Source organism: Rhinolophus sinicus, chromosome 17 (assembly GCF_057876585.1).
Source record: "Rhinolophus sinicus isolate RSI-liver-muscle chromosome 17, RSI-T2T, whole genome shotgun sequence".
Lineage (NCBI taxonomy): Eukaryota > Metazoa > Chordata > Mammalia > Chiroptera > Rhinolophidae > Rhinolophus > Rhinolophus sinicus.
This window is the reverse complement of record NC_142517.1, coordinates 165,767,851-165,782,578: the sequence shown is the minus strand read 5'-3', so window position 1 is coordinate 165,782,578 and position 14,728 is coordinate 165,767,851.

Here is a 14,728-nt window from a genome sequence, read left to right as displayed (position 1 = left end):
TTATTTTTAGAGTTATTTTCTATTTGTAGCTTGTGACACAATTGTGATACAAAGTTTGTTTTTAGAATGCACTCATTTAGGAATATTGTTAAAGGATGTGTACCCAAAAACATATTAAGTAAACAATACTCTATATAGTAAACAGATATGGCCAAAAATATCATTAAAGCAGTAAGAAAACAACTGAAAATGGAGAAAAACTGCTAAGTTGGGAAAAGCAGTCAGAAAGGCTGAGATTATAAACCCAGTATGAATCTTTTCTAGCTATTTGACCAGGTTTCTGAACCTCTGTCTAAGCCCCTCTGTCTAAAGTTAGAAGAGAGTTGGAAAAAAAACTCTAAAACCTACTAATGTTGTTGGGGTTACAGTAACATATAAAGTACCTCCCAGATAGAAGGCTCTGGACAGATGTCTGTTGGGTTATCTCTGTCTCCCAAAAGCTCATCCTTCCTTGGAAATGAAACACACATTTCATGATTGATCTTCATGAAAGTTTGCTGATTCTTGCCAGGTTTGAATGTGACCATTTATCCCCACAGAACTGCTTCTATATTCTTCCTACGTTCTGCTGTTCTTTTTCAGAAGTTGTAGACTTGCCTTCTTCCCTCTACTTGAATATCAGCTTCATGAGGCCAGCTCTTTGAGCAAAGCCATGTATATTGTGGGTAATTAATACATATTTGAGTAGTAGCTTGATTCCATTTTTTCAGTGATAAATTTGTGCCCAACACATTTACCTTAAATCAATCTGTCTGCAAACAACCACTGGGAGACCTTGAGCTCACCAGGACTCATGGCCCAAGACTCTGCACACACATAAAGTACTATCCCTAACCAGAATCACTGTCTCATATAACATGACCTACATTTCTTCAAGTATATGTGAATGCTGTTGGGATTAATAAAACACAATTCATTTAAACGTACGACTAAGTTCATAGAAGGTTTTGGTTATAATATCTTTTCTCAATGGATACTTTCACGAATGAGTCCACAGATTTTCTGTTTGTTTGCTTTTAATATCATAAATCTTTGCTCTGTAAGTGGTTGGGGAATGCTAGACACTCAAACATTATGCTGCCCTTGGCTTACACTCTCAAAGCTGGTGGTAAGATTGTACCATAATAATCACACTTAAGAGATATAAGTACGTCTTGCCTGATACACATAAGGGTGAAATTCGGTAAATCGGTAATACAGTTAGACTTTGCAGTTTAATTCATCCTGATGTTCAGCTGTTTCCTTTTTGTTTCTCCCCCTCACTGATTAACTTAAGAACTCTGTTCCGTTCCCTTTCTCAAGGCTACCCATACCTTGTTAATCTATTGAATTAACAGAATCCTAACCTAAAAAGAGCAATTTCTTAATACTCAGGTGCCCAGACACCAAAATCCAACCTACAATTCCCTTGCAGTTTTTACTGGTAAGGCATAAAGCTGCCCCAGGCCTCGATGGCTGAGTCCAAGTCTGAGTCTGGAGTCCAGAGGTAACATTATTTTAAAACAGACCATACCCCAGGAAGTGATGTCAGCCCTCAGACCCGCCTGACCCACTCGCTCTTTCCTATGTAAGAAAAAGCTAACTTGAAGTTAGGTGCCACTGTCCCTATCAGACTCTGCCCTGGCAAACTACTTTTTGCCAGTATTGCTCTTTCAAACAGAAACTCGTGGCACTGTTTCCTTTAGACACTGCCATGGGCATTCTCTCTCTTCCCAACCATAAAATAAACCTATCTTTGCTCTCCTATTTTTCTGAGTCTTACAAAGTCTGTCACTTTCTGTGAATGACCCAGGGTTAATTCGACACCAGCACAATATGCACTATAGAAAAAGGTGGTTATGTACTAACGTTAAGTGTATGGGTCATACCCAAAGCTGCAGCGGTATGTATTACTATACAAATTGCATGCAGCATTATTTAGATATAACATTTCTAAAGTTTATTTTCTCATTTTATCATGTGGCCACATTGTGAAATACACAGACAAGTATGCTTTTCATTTGACATGAGAGAAAACTGTAGCTCTGAGAGATTATTTGCCCACAGTCACACTGATTAATGGAAGTTCTAGAACTCTATTCTCAACCTCAAGCCCTTTTCCACTCCCTGGACGAGGTGCCCTTCCCTGGGCAGCTATATGAATGGAGACCCACATACCATATGCCTACATATTCAAAAGTTAAAAATCAAACAAACAGTTTAATAAAATAGGCCCTGGACGTCATAGGCATGGCGGCAGCAAGGCAGACTTTTTGAGTTCTCCTCCGGATCTTATCACAAACGTGACATCTATAATCCATCAAAGGACTCTCTGCTCATCACACAGAACAGCTAAGAGACTCGTGCAAGGATTATTTGAAGATGGGCAAATTGGGAGAGCAGGGAAAGAGGGAAGGGAGAGGAGTGGAGGCGTGGCCGAAACCATGGCTATGGAGACCCAGGGGATCCCAGAATGGAACAGAGAACACAAAAGCCAGGAGGTGGGCTCTTTTCCTTCGTCCCACAGCTGATCGCTCCTGCCGAGGGGGCAGCATATCCAGCATTTGAGGCAGTAACCTCAGCTAAGACCTGCACCTGGGCCGTAGGTCAGACAAAGGACACCAACTCCATACCTGGACTCCTTCCCCCACTCTCCCAATCCTACCCCCGCCCTTCCAGAGACTTAAACTGGCCCCTGAACTGAGGAGTAGTGTCAGATTACAGAGGAGTCGTAGTGCTCAGTTTCTGGGAAGACCAGTGTGCAGCTCTGACCCAGGGAAGAGGCTGGAAAGAGTGTGATTTTGCTGGTCTGGGAGAGAAGAGACTCCTCCACCTCCAGCCCCCACCCTTTCTGGCCTGCCTAGGGCAGGACAATTACAACTGCGGAGGCACTCCCAGGGATCAGCAGGAGGCGGCAGATGCAGCTCTGGGCTTTCAGCAGCTCAGAAATCTCCCACCCACCACATACACATACGCGCGCGCGCACGGAAGTGCCCTAAGACTTAGGAGAACTAGGCACAGGGCTGGTGGTGCTACTCTCAGTGCGCATATGTGCAGGCAAGAGCAGAAACTGCACTGATTTTGTAGAAACTACTATCCAGACCCTTTAGCCCCACTCATCTAAATCTGCAGTCCCAAGGTCACTCTGGGCAACAGGTGACCGGCTCTGCCTGTACAATACAGAGGACTCTTTGGTACAGCAGAGGACAACCCAGAGATTACTTGGTGGGCTTAAGCCAAGACTGGCGCTGCTTTTTTTGTTTTGTTTTGTTTTTATATCTTTGATATCTTTGCCTATGTTGAGTGTGGGTTATCAGTTGTTTTCACATGAATGTATTTGTTTTTTTCTTTGTTGTTGTTGTTGTTGTTCTTGGTGATTTGCTTTGTTCTGAAATTGCCCTACACCAGGGCCCAGCTTAAGAGGCACAAGATTCAACACACCCAGAGGCCAACTCCAGATCAAACCAGAGTACTACCAGGTTTGACCTACAAGTGACATACCCAGAGGGAATTCTCTACAGGCACAAGAACCCATAGAGGCCAAATCTCATTTAAGTGGTCAACCCTCATGCAGCAGAACATCCTGCTGTGGGCAGAGCCAAGTCTCACAACTAGTCAGCCTAGGAGTCAACGCCACCTACTCACAAGCTAAAAGCAATTAACGATCAACTTTAACAGGACAATATACACAACACAAGAGTCACCTTTGGAGCACACTCAGAGGAGAAGAAGGAAGTGGTACAAGTCAAACATATAGGACACATACTACATAAGATAATCCAGCAAGGACTAAGAACTCTAGGGGATCTACCTAATACATCGAAGCAAACACAGAGAGTCAGCCAGAATGGGGAAACAAAGAAACATGTCCCAAATAAAAGAACAGAAGAAACCTCCAGAGTTGGAACCAAATGAAATAGAGGTAACCAACCTATCAGAGACAGAGTTCAGAACACTGATGATAAGAATGTTTAAGGAACTTAGTGATGACATAAAGAAGGATAGAGAAATCATAATGAACAACCAGTTAGAACTAAAGAATACAATTACGGAAATAAAGAACATACTTGAAGTAATTACCAGCAGGTTAGATGAAGCAGAGGATCGAATCAGCAACTCAGAAGACAAGTTAGCAGAGATTGCCCCAACAGAACAACAAAAAGAAAAAAAGAATGAAAAACAATGAAGATGGTTTAAGAGACCTCTGGGATAACATCAAGCGCAACAACATGAGCATGATAGGAACACCAGAAGGTGAAGAGATTGAGAACATATTTGAAGTAATAATGTCCAAAAACTTCCCTAACCTGGTGAAGGAAACCGATATACAAGCCCAAAGAGTGCAGAGAGTTCCAACCAGGATAAACCCAAACAGGTCCACACCAAGACACATTACAGTTAAAATGGCAAAGCTTAAAGACAAAGAGAGAATCCTAAAAGCATCAAGAGAAAGACAGAGGTTTACATACAAGGGGACTCCTACAAGACTATCAAATGACTTTTCTACAGAAACATTGCAGGCCAGGAGAGAGTGGCAGGAGATACTCAAAGTGATGGAAAACGAAGGCCTACAACCGAGATTGCTTTATCCAGCAAGGCTATCATTTAAAATTGATGGAAAGATAAAGAGCTTCCCAGAAAAGAATAAGCTAAAGGAATTTATTACCACCAACCCAGCATTGCAGGATATATTAAAAGAACTTCTGTAAACAGAAGAAAGATGAAAACAATCTAACCACAAATTTAAAAAATGGCAATAACTATGTACCTATCAATAATCACTTTAAATGTAAATGGATTAAATGCTCCAATCAAAAGACATAGGGTGGCTGAGTGGATAAGAAAGCAAGACCCTTGTATATGCTGTATACAAGAGACTCTCCTCAGATCAAAAGACACACACAGGCTGAAAGTGAAGGATTGGAGTAAGATATTTCATGCAAGTGGAAATGAGAAAAAAGCTGGAGTTGCAACAGTTATATCTGACAAAATAGACTTTAAAATGAAGAATATATTAAAAGACAATAATAAAGGGATCAATCAGACAAGAGGACATAACCCTAGTAAACATCTATGCACCCAACATAGGAGCACCTAAATATGTAAAACAGATATTGAATGAAATAAAGACAGAGATCAACAGTAACACTATCATAGTAGGGGACTTCAACACACCGCTGACAAGGGACAGGTCTTCCAGACAGAAAATCAACATGGAAACAACAGCCTTAAATGACACATTGAACCACTTGGATTTAATCGATATTTTCAGAGCATTTCACCCCAAAGCTGCACAATACACGTTCTTCTCAAGTGCACATGGAACATTTTCCAAGATAGACCACATGTTAGGCCACAAAACAAGTCTTGATAAATTTAAGAAAATTTAAATCATACCAATTGTCTTCTCTGACCACAGTGCTATGAAATTAGAAATGAACTACAGGAAAAAAACTGGAAGACAAACCAATTCATGGAGGCTGAATAACATGTTACTAAATAATGAATGGGTCAAGCAGGAGATCAAGGAAGAAATCAAAAGATATCTCGAGACAAACGAAAATGAAAACACGACGACCCAAAATCTATGGGATGCAGAGAAAGCAGTCCTAAGAGGGAAATTCATAGCATTGCAGACCTACCTAAAGAAACAAGAAACATCACTAATCAACAGTTTATCTTCACAGTTAAGGGATCTGGAAAAAGAACACCAAAATAAGCCCAAAGGGAGTACAAGGAAGGAGATAATAAAGATCAGAATGGAAATAAATGAAATAGAAACCAGAAAGACAATACAAAAGATCAATATATCCAAGAGTTGGTTTTCAGAGAAGATAAACAAAATCAACAAACCTTTAGCCAGACTCATTAAAAAAGAGAGAGACAGGACCCAAATTAATAAAATCAGAAATGAAAGAGGAGAAGTGACAACAGATACCACAGAAATACAACAAATTTTAAGAAATTACTATTAGCTACTATATGCCAACAAATTTGACAATCTGGAAGAAATGGACAATTTTCTAGAGGCGTACAACCTTCCAAGGCTAACGCAAGAAGAAACGGAAAACCTGAATAGACTGATTACCACCAGAGAAATTGAATCAGTAATCAACAATCTCCCAACAAACAAAAGCCCTGGACCAGATGGCTTTACAGGTGAATTTTACAAAATGTTCAAAAAAGAATTATAACCTATTCTCCTCAAGCTCTTCCAAAAAATCTAGAAGGAGGGAAGGCTCCCAAACACTTTTTATGAGGCCACTATCACTCTGATCCACAAATCAGACAAAGACACTACAAAAAAAGAAAACTACAGGCCGAGATCTCTAATGAACATAGATGCAAAAATCCTCAACAAAATATTAGCAAACAGAATTCAGGAATACATTAAAAAGATCATACATCATGATCAAGTGGGATTCATCCTTGGTATGCAAGGGTGGTTCAACATCTGCAAATCAATTAATGTGGTACACCACATTAACGAAATAAAAAATAAAAATCATATGATCATATCAATAGATGCAGAAAAAGCATTTGACAAAATCCAGCAGCCATTTATGATAAAAACCCTTAAGAAAGTGGGAATAGAGGGATCATATCTCAACATAATAAAGGCCATATCTGATAAACCCACAGCTAACATCATAGTCAACGGGGAAAAGCTAAAACCATTCCCCTTAAGATCAGGAACAAGGCAAGGTTGCCCACTTTCTCCACCTCTATTCTACGTAGTGTGGGAAATTCAAGCCACAGCAATCAGACAAGGAAAAGAAATAAAAGACATCCAAATCGGTAAGGAGGAAGTAAAATTGTCATTATATGCAGATGACATGATACTATATATAGAGAACCCTAAAGACTCCACCAAGAAACTATTAGAGCTGATAGATGAATTTAGTAAAGTAGCAGGATACAAAATTAATATTCAGAAATCAGTTGCATTTGTATATACCAATAATAAAACATCAGAAGGAGAAATTAAAAAAACAATCCCATTTACAATTGCTTCAAAGACTATGAAATATCTGGGAATAAATTTAACCAAAGAAGTAAAAGATCTGTACTCAAAAAATTATAAGACACTGAAGAAAAAAATGAAAGAAGATACAAATAGATGGAAACACATACCATGTTCATGGATAGGAAGAATTAATATAGTTAAAATGTCCATACTGCCTAAAGCAATATACATATTCAATGCAATTCCTATCAAACTACCAACAACGTTTTTCACAGAAATAGAACATATAATCCTAAAATTTATATGGGACCATAAAAGACCCCAAAGAGCCTCAGCAATCTTGAGAAATAAGAACAAAGTGGGAGGTATAATGATACCTGACATCAAATTATACTACAAGTCTTCAGTAATTAAAACAGTATGGTGACTGGCATAAAAACAGACACATAGATCAATGGAACAGAATAGAGAGCCCAGAAATAAATCCATACCTACATGGTCATTTAATCCACAACAATGGAAGCAAGAATTTATGGTGGGGTAAAGACAGTCTATTCAATAAATGGTGCTGGGAAACCTTGACAGACACATGCAAAAAAATGAAGCTGGACCACCTCCTTACACCATATACAAAAATAAATTCAAAATGGATTAAAGACTTAAATGTAAGATCTGAAACCATAAAATGTCTAGAAGAAAATATAGGAAGAAACTTTACGGACATTACCCAGATTGGGATTTTTACTGATATATCCCCTCGCGCACGTGAAGTAAGAGAAAAAATAAACATGTGGGATTACATAAAACTAAAAAGTTTTTTCACAGCAAAGAAAACCATCAATAAAACAAAATGGGATCCCACTGAATGGGAAAAGATATTTGCCAATGATGTATCCAATAAGGGGTTAATATCACAAATTTATTAAAAACTCACTCAACTCCAAAAAAAACCAAACAACCCAATTAAAAAACGGGCAGAGGACATGAAGAGACATTTTTCTAAAAAGGACATACAGATGGCAAACAGACATATGAAAAAATGCTCAACCTCTCTAACCATCAGAGAAATGCAAATAAAAACCACAATGAGATACAACCTCACCCCAGTCAAAATGGCTATCATCAATAAATCAACGAACAAGTGCTGGCGAGGATGTGGAGAAAAAGGAACCATTGTGCACTGTTGGTGGGATTGCAGATTGGTGCAGCCACTATGGAAAACAGTATGGCGTTATCTCAAAAATCTGAAAATGGAACTACCTTATGATCCAGCAATTCCACTCCTAGGTATCTATCCAGAGAAATCCAAAACTCTAATTCAAAAAAAGTTTATGCACTCCTGTGTTTATTGAAGCACTATATACAATAGCCAAGAAATGGAAACAACTGAAATGCCCATCGGTAGATGACTGGATTAAGAAACTGTGGTACATTTATACAATGGAGTATTACGCAGCCATAAAGAAGAAATAAATCTTACCATTTGCAACAACATGGATGGACCTAGAGAACATTATGTTAAGTGAAATAAGTCAGGCAAAGACAAATACCATATGATCTCACTTACATGTGGAATCTAAAGAAAAGAATAAGTGAATGAACTAATCAGAAACAGTTTCTCAAACATAGAGGAAAAACTGAGGGTTGCTAGAGGGGCAGGGAGTGGGGATAAGGGGAAATGTTAGGGGATTAGAAAGCAATCAGTAACCACAAGATTGCCATGGGTTTATGAAAGTTAATTTGGGGAATGTAAAAATAATGTTGTAATGATTTTGTAGGGTATCCGATGGATACTTGTCTCGTTAGGGAGACCACCTCAGGGAAGATGTAGATGCCTGATCACTGCACTGTACACCTGAAGCTGAAGCTGAACAATAATGAATGTCAACTACAAGTTTATATATATACACATATATATGTATATATGTGTATATATATGTATGTGTGTGTGTGTGTGTGTGTGTGTGTGTGTGTATACTTACGAGAAGCGGAGTACAGCATTAGGAATAGAGACAGTGGAAATGTAATGGATGTGTGCGATGTCAGAGGGTAAGTGGATGGGGGGAGGGGGTTGACACAGTGTGAGGGGTATAAATGATAAATGTCAAAAATTACTTTGTTTTGTACACCTGAAACTAATAAAATAAAACAAAATAAAATAAAATAGGTCCTACCCTCCTACCTTGACAACTGTATCTTTGCAATGACCTGGAAGGTATTCAGAATTTTCAAACTCCTTATAGTTCTAAGCAGATGACTTGGCAGTACAGGGAAATATGGCCCTGGTTCCAGTCTGTGTCCTGTAGTTCTTTTTTTTTTTTTTTTTTTTTTTAATTTTGTAGTTCTTCTTTTCCTACTTTCAACTCTAACCCATCCTAGGAGGGTCTTTGTGCTCACAGATGGAGACAATCCATTCCTCACATCTAAGCTCTGTCAACACTTTCCTCAAACAGCTGCCCCTTGGAATTAGGTTCTTGCTAATCCAGAGTGTGGTGTAGAAGACGGGCAAAGGGTCTGGTGGGCATACCACTTGGGTCCCGCACATCTCTTGCCTGAATGGGAGGTGTATGGCTGGAGGAGGGGCAAAAGGGACCTCTAAGCACAGGGCCAGAGCACTGGCTCCCGGGTCTGACACAAGGACAGTCCTGGTCTGGACTTACATTTACTGTTTTAACATCAGCAATTCCCTGGGAAGAAAAATCCGCTAAACCAATCATCTCATAAATATAAAACCTTACCAGTTTCCTACTTTATTATTAAATTCCATTCCATTATTATAGATCTGTAAAAATATTCAAGTCACACTCTACATATCTCAACTTTCAGAACAAAAACAAAGTGATTGCTTTAAATTTATTTAGAGATATTAATAAACAGTGATAGTCAAATTCTTTAACATAGGCTACAGAGAGGAAATTGCCAAAAGTAATTCATAAAATATATATTCTATTTTTTTTTTCAAAACCTAATTCAAAAACTAAACAGACAGAGATCAATTTCCCCCTAGGGAGGTGAACCTTTGACATCTGAAGAATAAATGAATGTAGATGAGTAATCAAACAATACCCCACATCCTCCAAGCTGTTACTAAAGAAGAAGCCCAGAAATAAGTGTCAAGATAGGAAAGGGCCCTGGATCTGTCTCACCTTCCTTAGATTTTCTCATTCCGATTCCCCTGTCTTATTTACACCTGACTCCCAGGCCAGAACACAAAGTTCTTGTTTTTTGGCTCCATTTAGGAGTGCTGACACACCCTGAGATTTCCAAAATATCTTCACTAAACAGTAAGGGCAAAGTAAATGGAAATAAGAGAAACATACAAATAACTTAAATATGGCCTTGCTTCTTTTTGGTTTCTGAGTTAATTAACTACATTTTAGCGCTCATAGGTGGTAATTTCCCAGGTAGCTCACAGGGTTTCTTGCCTCGCTCTTGCAGACTCTGTCCACCATCCCAACTCTCCCGGAATATTTTAACCATCCCTTTGGTTCTGTCTTGTGGATGAGCATTATACACCCAGACTCATATTCACAGATTCCTTTGGAACCTCTCCCAGACACCATTTTCAGTTGGAAAGAAAAGTCTCTTACAAATCTAATTGTGAGGATTTTGTTGATTGATAATAGACAAACTTCAGTGATCAGCTCTCTCCAAAGTCAGAAGAGACCTTTCTCCCTTCTCCAAATACAGGGCAATAAACTCATCCATTATCATCAGCCACCCATGAGGATATAATGACCACAGACCAGTGTGCAGCCATAAGCATAACATTAGTGTAGCCCAAATGAGCCTTGGCTTAAAATAGTTGAAAAGAAAATTCTCTAAATTACTGCAGCAAGGGAGACTAGTTAGTAATATTATGAAGAAGGTGTAATAACCCTCTCTTTTTTGACCAATCAAGATATCCTTCTAAAGAGGAATACAATCTAGAATTGCATTTATCAATACAGTAGCCACTAGTCACATGTGGCTATTTAAATTTTAGTTGATATTATTTAACATTAAACAAAATTTAAAGCTGAGTTCCACAGGCCCACTAGCCACGTCTCGATGGTCAATAGCCACATGTGTACCACAACTACACAGCTGGGAAGCACAGAATGGAACATGCCCATCACCCCAGCAGGGTCTACAGGACAAGGCTGACCCAGAAGACATTCTTATCATGAGATAGAAATAGATTGAAAACATTTCTTCTTTTACCGCAGTCTTGGGCACAACATGAAGCACTCAGGAGCAAGATAAACAATGGGGCGCACAGATGGAAAAGTAAACTTTTTTCGTTTAGTACCTAACAAGTTTTAAGACATTTTCAACACTTTGGAAGCACCACCTATTTAATAATCAATGGATAGGAAAAAAAAAATCTATGCTGAAGGTGAATTTTAAGGTGTGTAAATGGAGAGTAAGAATGAACATTCTGATGTGTGAAGTGGAGTCCCAATACAAACCAATTTGGTGGAACAGAGGAAGAGAATTGGCAGAACCAGGAAAAAGAGATTGAAACTAGATCCAAACAGATATAGTCTTAGTAGTCATATCTGGCTAAGAGATTTTGCCAGTTCTTTAGTGAGAAAGAATTATATATTAAAATTAGAACCCCAGGAGATGGGGTTCTGATTTATAGTTGGCTACATATGACTTTGCTTAATTGCATAGTAAAATTGTATATAATAAAAATAATGGTACAGTTGACTCTTGAACTCTGCAAGTCCACTTATAAACAGATGGTTTTCAATAAATACCTGTGCTGTTTTGATCTGTGGCTGGAATGCTGGGGATGTGGAGGGCTGATTGCATGCGTTGATCTATGCCGTTTTGTACAGCAGACTTGAGCATCCACGGATTTTGATATCTGTGAGGGGGTCTTGGAACCAATCTACTGCAGATACCAAAGGACAATTAAGTTTTGGGGAGTCAAAAGTTATGTACAGATTTTTGACTCCTTAGGGTTAGGCACCCCTAACCCCCACATTGTTCAAGGGTCAACTGTATGCTATCAGAGAATGTTATAGGATGGAGAAAAAAAAAACAAACCCATGAAAAATCTTTATGAAAACTAAAGGTATGAATAAAGCAAACAAAAAAATATAAATAAATCTTAGAAAGCAGATAGATCTACATTTTTGCTACCTGGCTCTAATTATTTTATTTATTTTAATTTATGTTACCTTTGAATACATATATGTCATATAGTTCAGATATATAAGATTTGGTGAATCCTTCCAAAGGTTTCTGTCTGGAAAATTGATTCTTTTGAGGACCAGCTAGTCATGTTTTGGTTGCTGTTAACCATTTATCTCCTGTGTATTTGATAAACCTGTTGCTACAGGATGATAGTCAGGCACAAATCTGCTCCAGAAGTCGATTGCTCTTGATGAAGTACCCAGAAATTGATTCAATGTAAAAGCAGGGTAATGTTTATTTTCTTTACTTAAATAATAAAATCAAGAATTATACACAGGCATACACGCACACAATCAATTTTGAAGCCACCCACCCTGTGACTTGCATGTTTCATAACATATTTTAAATGTTTATGTACGCTCCAGTCCTCCACCCTCAATTAAAGGTAGAATTAAGCAAAACTATCTTGGGCCTATGGTGAAGTGAAAATATAAATTCAGTTTACTGTATCAGTCTGAGTGCCACGGAGAGATAAGCAATTTTGATCAAGACAAGAAAAAAGTAAATCTGTGCTTAACTGCCAGAAGAATGCCTCATGAACCAAGACAAAACAACAACAATCTACCAGTTATATCCATCCCACCACTTTCTCACTGTTCATTAATGTCCACCTGCTCTTCATGTCCCTTTTTGTCCAGTTTATGTTCCAGAGTTCATCATTATAATTCTCCAATAAAATATCTTCGATTCCCGTACTGCTTTCTCTGATTGGCTGACTTCCAACCCTGTAAGAACCCAACTACCCCACCTCTCTTGCCCTGCATCTGAGCAGCTGAACATTGATGGAGAAAATTACACATTGGCTTCACTCTACTTTTGGAATCCTAGTCCTCAAAGGTGTCCTTTATAAAACACAATACTACTTTTCCTGTAGCTGCCTTTTTGGCTCTTAAAAATACAATTTAATTCTTTCTTCTCCATCCTTAAATCTAGTACCTCATATCACTTCAAAATTCTCAGGTGACAATCTTGCTTCATTCTTTGTTGAGAAAGTAGGAGCCAACAAAAAGGAACTTGTTGCTTTTCACCTTTACCCATCTACAAACCTGGATTCCCTTACTATCTGAGACCAATGCCCCAACGTGTGCTCTGGATCCCAGCTGCTCTAGCCACCTCAAGGACTTTGCTCCTTGGGTTATGTCCTCTGTCTCCTGAGTTATCAACCACTCCCTCTCTCTGGGATCATTTCCAATAATATACAAACATGCTCTACTGTTGTTCACTATAAATAGCCTTCCTTAGTCTTATCATCATCTCTCCAGCTACTGTACATTTCTCCCTTCCCTTTCATAGCAAAATATCTCTACCTCCTCACTTCCTATTTCCTCCACAGGACTCTTTTTATATATATATATATATATATATATATATATATATATATATATATATATATATATATTTAAAGATTTTATTGGGGAAGGGGAACAGGACTTTATTGGGGAACAGTGTGTACTTCCAGGCCTTTTTTCCAAGTCAAGTTGTTGTCCTTTCAGTCTTAGTTGTGGAGGGCGCAGCTCAGCTCCAGGTCCAGTTGCTATTGCTAGTTGCAGGGGGCGCAGCCCACCATCTCTTGCCGGAGTCGAAATGGCAACCTTGTGGTTGAGAGCCCACTGGCCCATGTGGGAATCGAACCAACAGCTTCGGAGTTAGGAGCATGGAGCTCTAACCGCCTGAGCCACCGGGCCAGCCCCCTCCACAGGACTCTTCAAACTGGCTTCTGACCTACAGTCCACCAAAATTGATCTTATTAAGTACCATAGGTTGTTCTTGCTGACCTCCACGTGGCCAAATCCAACGCACACCTTTCTATCTACAACTTTCTTTACCTTTGAGCTGCAATTGATAAGTTCACTGCTTCTTCCTTGAAACTTTCGATTTTCTTTCTTGATTTCTGGAACATCACACTCATGATTTTCCTTCTATCTCTCTGACTCACCTCTCTCAATTTCTCCATCATTTTACATCTACCAACTTCTAAATGCTGGGATTTTCTAAGCTTGCCTCCAGGCTTCTTGTCTCCAAGTAATCCCTCCAGTCCAAACCTCTTCTTTGAGCTATAGCCATTGTTTTACAGCTTTCTACCTAACAGTGCCATTTTAATATTTCACAGGCATTTTGAATTCAACATGTATAAGACTGAATTCAGTGATTTTTGTCTTATCAAACTTGTAGGTTTCCTATCTTGGTTAATGATACCACATTCCACTTAATTGCTTAAGTCATAAATCTCACTTTTTATATCTAATTAATCATCAAATCCTGTTTTTACCTTCAAAAAATATCTAAGATGTCAGTGTGAAGTTGCCATTTTTCTCCTCTCTCACTGGAAATCATTCAAGAACAACAAGTATGAGAGAGAGAGAGAGAGAGAGAGAGAGAGGAAATAAAAAAGGAAGGAAAAAAGGAAGGAAGGTAGGAAGGAAGAGAGAAAAGAGAGAGAGAGAGAAGAGAAAGATGAAAAGGAAAGAGAAAAGAAAGGTAGGAAGGAAACTCACTACATATATTCCATTAAAATAAGGGAAGAGCTAAAATCCCAAACTACAACACAAATGGAATTGTTCCTTCAAAGCAGGGAGACCACGCAGGACTGCACTC